We start from the raw sequence: 7559 nt of genomic DNA on the forward strand, positions 1-7559 counted from the left end.
GGCGTCCTGTCCAAAAACCCTATCAGTTCGCTAACGCGTTTTGTATCGAACTGATCTCCCTTGTAACTAAAACTCTACGTCTCCAAATCTATCTTTTCAACTGTCATCACTACACGTAGCCTAAAGATCCTTGCAGTTTTTTTGTCACGTATCTTTGTTTATATTATGGTTAGTTTAAATTCCATCTATCAAATTAACATCAAGTTAATTTTTGTTTGTGCTAGTTATGAAAACTAACCTTCTTTTCTATCCAAATATTTTAACTTAAATAATTTAATCCGTAAATGTTAATAACAATCATAATAATAATCATCGACCAGCACGTATTTAAGCATTGCCCGGCCAGTACCTGAATCTTGCCGACGATAAATGTTTGACAGAATAGATTCTGACCCATAAAACAGCAATTCTCCCCTCTTTGTCAGAAACATCGCTCCTGGAATGTGAGGACTAAAGGATAAAAAAAGGGAAGAAAGAGTTACGCGTTTGCGAAAAGTAAATTAAGACCCACTTTCTAGTCTTCTATTTTTAATGGTAATCGCTCGAGACATCGCATGAAGCCACTTGATTAAGGGGGCTAACAAGAATGGAAGCTGATTATTGCAAATACATGATATGCTTATTGACCTTAGTCTTTAAAAGACCAAGGAAACAGTGAGCAGGAAGAGAGTTCCACAACCTTGCAGTCGTTGGAAAACAAAACAATGGAATGTATTTTTTATAGATGAATAAAGGTTTCGTTTTGAAGTGAATGTTTGTTGGTTGGAAGAATTATTTCTGTTTAACGGCAAGAACAATACGAATGCGTGTACCTTGAAATTAACAGAAGGTTTAGGTTCTCTTCAGCAATAGGAGACTTAAACGCTGTCTTATACAGAATTTGAATTGATAGTTATAATAAGAAAATAATTGATAATAATACTAATGTAACAGGGGCGCTGGCGCGTATTTATCAGCACCAACTTGCCGGTACGCAATGTGAGATCATAGCGGAAGAAGAGAAGGGAAAGGAAAGCAGAGAGAAAAAAAAGGACCCACGTGGTGAGGACTCAAAAAGCTCGTGCCGGTGTGACGCGTGGTGGCACGAAAGACTTAAGCACGTGTCAAAACGGCAGGGTTTGTTGACCACATAGCGAAATAAAAACTTTTAAAACAAGATGCCATGCGTTCTTGAAAAGTACCGTTATTTCAATAAACAAAAAAGCCAGTCGAATTTCTTTCTCCCCACCCCCTTTGCAACTTTTTCTGCATTCAACGTGTTGGATCGTGTTAAAATGTAACGACACCGTTGAAAAAGATTAACGCCCGCGTTACAGAACATTATTTAGTGCCCGATGTGGGCCCAATGATTAGGTGCAAGAAAGATATATTAACCAAAAAATTACAAGGGTAGGATAAAGAGTAAGCGGAGCTTACTATTCAGTGGTTTGCCTGTATTTTTTTAAAGTGTAATTTTAAATAAGCGCTCTGTTTTGTTACACAGGGGAGATTACTGGGTATTCTTTTTTTCTCAACAATTAAAATACAATACACTGCGCACTACTAGTACTCTTGCTGATTCTACAGTAATACGAGACTGCTCCCCTGAAAGTGTTATCTTATATCGTAATATAGTACTGGAAGAGTCCATGATGCAGGTAAGTTTCGGTCTCACAAGAGCGCTGTAAGATCTGGGCTTTTCACAAAAAGAAAGAAAAATGAACGATAATAATAAGAATTATATTAACAAGAACCCAAGTTTGTCCAGCTGGGCAAACTCTGGTTCTTTTACCGGAAAAATATCCAGTAGATAAAACGTTATTTAGTAAATCGTTATTTATTTATTTATTTATTTATTTATTTTTGAATTTCCATACACCAAACATGGATATAAATATCACTAAAACATCCGCTGAGTCATAAGCTTCATTTCGTTACCTTACTTGCCTGGGTGGGTTGCCGGTAGGCTGAGATAAACCGCGTCACACACACACACACACACACACACACACACACACACACACACACACACACATACACATTAGGAAAATTTATAAGATAATGTTGATAATGATAATGCTCATAAAATAATAACGACAATGACAGTGAAATAATGACCCCACCACCCACCCCCCAGCGCGGCCGCAGCCGAGATTGAACTTACTACACGATTTTGTAGTGTAATTCAAATCTTGTCGGTAGCTGAATACTTGATGCTTCGCCAAGGCTATCAAGGGTATTTTTTATCATGACACCATTACTAGAGGGGTGCCGACCACGGCTTAAGAAAATCTCATCTACCCTCGAGAGAAGGATAAACCGCGCCAGTTTCTCAACCTGGTATTTTACCTCGGGGTACATACAGGGCCTCATCTTCCAAAATGGTCACCGATCTGATAATGACCAAGCTCAACGTTGTTTAACTTCGGTGATCTGGCGAGAACCGGTGTGTCAACATGATTGTGCCATATGAAATGATGATGATGATGATGATGATGATAACTAAACCGACTTTTGCAGAATGAGATTCATGCAAAAACCATCTGAAAAGACGGAATCAAACTTAACTGTCGTTAAACAATCAAAATTAATAATAATAATAATAATAATAATAATAATAATAATAATAATAATATATAAACAAACACTTATTTGGATGTATTTTTCTTTATAAAAAGGAATTTATTTCGAACGAAGAAAAAACAAAACAATTTTTCTCATTCACCCACCCCGCTCCCCACGAGAAATTTTAGTCATTTGAAACGCCCTTCCTATTTTTAAAGATCGTCAGTTAACAGTAAATTAAAACATAGTTTAAGGTTAGGGTAAAAAAATAAGTCGTCTTCTGTATATTTTAACACAGCTGAAAAAAATTATGATTTTTAGCGATTCAAAATTTTAATTATTTTGAATATAAAGTCTCGATAGTCAATTTGAATTATCGCCCTTGAATTTTAAAACAAAATGGCGGCTCCCGAACATTATAAAATATGATTTTCTCAGTTAAAAAAAAACTAATTTATCATTTTACGTGATTTTTTTAATATGACATATTCACCCTGTTCTGTTACACAGGGGAGATTACTGTGCATTCTTTTTTCTCGACAATTAAAATATGAGTTTTACATCAATGAATCAGAAATTGATTGAAAATAAAGGAAAAAATAACGATTAACATGCAATTGATATTTGTCGATGGATATTTATCCATATGTCATATAAAAAAGAAAAAGGTTAACATTTAAAATACTCATAGCTCACACCTTTACAAATGTATATATATTTTAGATGTGAAAGTTTTTCTATTTTTAAAGTTCGCTCATGAAATTTTCATCAGCAGACGATAAAATTTCATTGCAAAAATATTTTTTCTTTTTTGTTGAAAATCATTGGAGACTGAAGACAAAACTTAATTTAAAAAAGTTCGTATTAAGTGAAGTTATCTAGTTCACGTCTTTCTTTACTTTTCCCCTCATTTTAAAATATTACATGCACTTGAAAATAAAATAATTATCTGACTAATCATTCAGTTTTAGTCATTTAGAACTGCTTTAAAGCTTCACTCTTCACTTATTTTTCAACCAAATTTCAAACAATTATTACAGTTTATAGATCACCTACTCAGCTATATTGTAAAAAAAAAAAATCAATTTTCGTTCGGTAAAACAAAAGTTATGATAAATTTACTGGTGTTCAAAATCGTAAAAAAAAAAAAAACTTAAGGAGGTGAGCGACATTTTTTATCACTGGTTTTCATAGCAATCACGTCGCTTCAGCGACTACTGTTGCTACTAATTCACCGCTCTCAAGAAAAGAGAAGTAACAAGTGAAACAGAGAGAATGGAAGAACGAAAGGGAGATAACTGGGGAGATTTTATTGAAAGCAGACGAGTGTCGTACATATGTGCATGTAATGTTTATAGGGGAAAAAATAAGACTGGAATTAAACAAAGAACAAGTGATTTTACTGGGAGCCTGGAAAATCATGGATTACAATAGAAAAATACGAGCATGAAAAGTAATATGGTAAAGCTTAAAAATGGAAAAGTAAGGGATTAGTTGTTAAAACTGAAAAAGAAAAAGACAAGACACTCTAGTAAAAAATAAATTTATAACTTAAAATATTGCAGAATTAAGAATTTTTATTTTTAATTCAATTTATAACGTTATATAATCAATTCTTAATGCTGCAGTGTTTTAAGTTATAATTTTTTTTATGTTTTTATTAGAATATCTTGTCCTTTTTCTTTTCCAGTTTTAATAACTAGTCCTTTACTTTTCCATATTTAAGCTTAACCATATTACTTTCAATGCTCGTATTTTTCTATTGTAATGATAATATTATTTTAACTAATTTTTCCTTTGCCTCTGAATATTAAATTGAGAAATTCTGGACTACAGATGTTAAATCTAATTTATAAAACTCATTATGTCTGTTTGCCTGTATCCATATATTCAAATTCTATCTCCCCCAGAACTAAAATTCGCAGAGCAGCGATATGTGGCACTATATCTTAGTGTTGCGGTTGCTAACACAATCTACAGCATGGCTGGGTGGTGATTTGGCCATAAGCATAGAGATACAAAGAAATGCAATCCCAGAATTCTTTTTCTAGATCGATCTTTTTTTTTTTTTTTCGGCCGGACGATATGGGGGTAAGCACGCATGTTTCTGTCTCTCCGTGAACGAGAGGGGGCACCCCCTTTCTATAAGCACTAGTTAGGACTATCTATGTAGCTCAGTCTAATAATTTTTAAAGTTAAAGTATTAATTGCTTTTGATCCATTTTGTAAAACATTGTAAAATATTGTAATATATTTTATGGATAGAAATAAAATAGTTATGAATTCTCATAAATATTACGATTGTGTCGTGTTGTATGTGTTATTGAGTCTGCCATAAATGCCTCCACCAAACAACGAAGTTGTCCGGAGGACAAAGAAAGAAAATTCCAACCAAAATTCCACCAGGGTGAAGAGGTCATCTTGAGAAAGTAAAGGAGCCACGCCCACATCCAACATCCCAGGTATGATTTTCTTCTTGTTACACAGACCCTAATGACTGGTCATCTTCACATCTTCTTGAGACCACTTCTAAGACAATTAGTGTAACACGTGAAGCCGGTCACACGCCAGTGACCGGCTGATCGTGTTATAAATAGGGGCCACAAATAATTGGATTTTTACGGACTTTTCTTTTATGGATCTTTAGCCAGTTAAAATAGTTTTAAGGCTTCAAAAGGGGGTCAAAATTGAAAAAATCGTTATACAATTGGTTCATTCATTATTTTGAATTTGTAATTTTAATGCCCATATGCGTGTCACGTTTGTACAGTGGTGAAGTCACTAGCTTTGAATGCTACAGTTTCGGTTTCGAGTCTAGCTGATAGCATCCAAATACATTTCTTTTAGTTTTGAAATCGCGACTCTATATACGAAATCTAGACAAATTAAAATATATGAAAGCGTACTTTATACCCGGGCAAAGCCGGGCGTCACACCACCTCATCCCACCTCATCCCACCTCATCCCGCTAGTCTAATTTATAAAACTATCTATGTCTGTCTGTGTGTCTGTTTGTCTCCATATTTTCAAACTCTATCTTTTCCTAAACTAAAAATCGCAGAGCGGTGCTAGTATGCGAAAAATTTGTCGCAATGTGCAACGACGATTATCCCGTGGGTCATAGTTACCAAGGTACAAAAAAATGCAACAGTAAAAACAAGAAAGAGGCCAGAAACGACTGTCAAAAAGACAAGATGATTTATTGAGAAAAAAAAAAGAGGTAAAACAAAAATAAGATGTAAAATGTTCACTCGCGCCTGCAACTACTAAATTTGTCCCTTTAGCAAGGTCCAACGGACTTTAAGTAACTATAAAACAAACATTAGTGAGAGTGCAGAATAGAAGGAGAGAGAGAGGGAGAGAGAGAGAGAGAACAATAGAAAGAAGACACTTACTGAATCACTTTTTACAATGAACATTTTATCTTTTTACGTGTGGACGGAAATACGTTATTTCCCCTTAACTGTCGCCAACAGCTCTTTTTTGCCTTACGGTAAATAAATCCATGATAGTCCCTTGTAGATGACGAAAATAAAACCACAAATGTTCAAAGTTATTTTGGTAATTTTCGTAGTTTTGTCTCTTTGACAGCTGAGTTTCCACCAACTCACTCGCCTAATTTTACTTACTTTTTCGTGCACACCGAAGTCGACTTTCCATTTGTAATCCGGCTAAACTTAACCACGAAGCATTTCGACCTCGTGTTAGGCAATTAAACCAACTTCTTCATTCCTAGAAGAAATATTCTGCCTTTTATCCTCCAATGTACGAATCTTATTGATTTTTATGTCTTTACTGGCATGTCATTCTTCTTCGACTTTTTATAGTTGAGTCACGACATCCGGATAAATCGCTTCGCTTGGTTAGCTTATCTCCAAACTTTTTGATTTCCAACTATTTTAAAGTCTAGTTAAGACTACTTCCAATTTTTACGTCTTGTTTGACGGAAACTAAGTTCACAAGTCCCGCACTAGTGGACGGTGGACGGCGAATCCCTAACTGGCGAAATATCGCAAATCTAAAAAAAAATAATAAAAAAAGCGGGAACTTCCCAAAACAATCAGCAAGTACAATTCAGTTCACGTGATACAACAATCATCATCATCTCATCAGAAATAGATAGAAAGAGTAAGAAAGAAAAATTGGAAAAAAGAGAAAGAAAGATTAAACAAGAATAAAATTCCAACACTAGAGACTTGTGATGATTGGGGTTTTTTATAGACTTTATTCATAAGTATGTTTCAAGGAACTAGGGTACAGACTTTCTTTCTGTATAAGCAATATCGCCTGAAGAGCTCTCTAGTTGCTTATAACTGGTTGACCGAAGCATGCTCATAAATTTCTATAGGCATATAAATCCTTATGTAAAACAAATAAAAAGTGTATATATATATATATATATATATATTTGTGTGTATGTGTGTGTGTGTTATTTCAACACAATTTGCACCAAAAGAAAACTGATTCCTTTCTTCTAAAGTATTTCCAGAATCAATAAAGACATCAAACATAAAATGTTCAAATCGAAACAACGTCATAACAGCACTAAATGCATCACAAACCGTAAAACAAACAGTAAAAGCATTAAAACATTTTCTTAAAACATCCACATGTAAAGCAACAATATCAAACTGTTAAAAGTCAATGTGAACGTATGAAAAAGTTTTATGAGCTTAAAAACGCCACTAAAAATGACAATTCCTTAAATGCACTATTCTTTCATCTAAATGGTCAATTTAATTTTAAACAAGCTAGCCTGATTAAATTCATCTATCGATATATATATATATATATATATATATATATATATATATATATATATATATATATATATATATATATATAAGTGGCAAGTGGCATTGTCTGAAGAACGATCTCTACAAAACTCTCCTGTCAATTTTTTGTCTACAGACTTGAAACTGAATATATACGGTATTCGGGCGTATAGAACAAATTCGTTTTGGTCTTTAGCCAATAAAAATAGCTGCTTAGAGGTAAAAAAAAAAAATGTAATT

This window comes from Euprymna scolopes, chromosome 25, assembly GCF_053919585.1.
Source record: "Euprymna scolopes isolate OS-2025 chromosome 25, ASM5391958v1, whole genome shotgun sequence".
NCBI classification, from domain to species: domain Eukaryota; kingdom Metazoa; phylum Mollusca; class Cephalopoda; order Sepiida; family Sepiolidae; genus Euprymna; species Euprymna scolopes.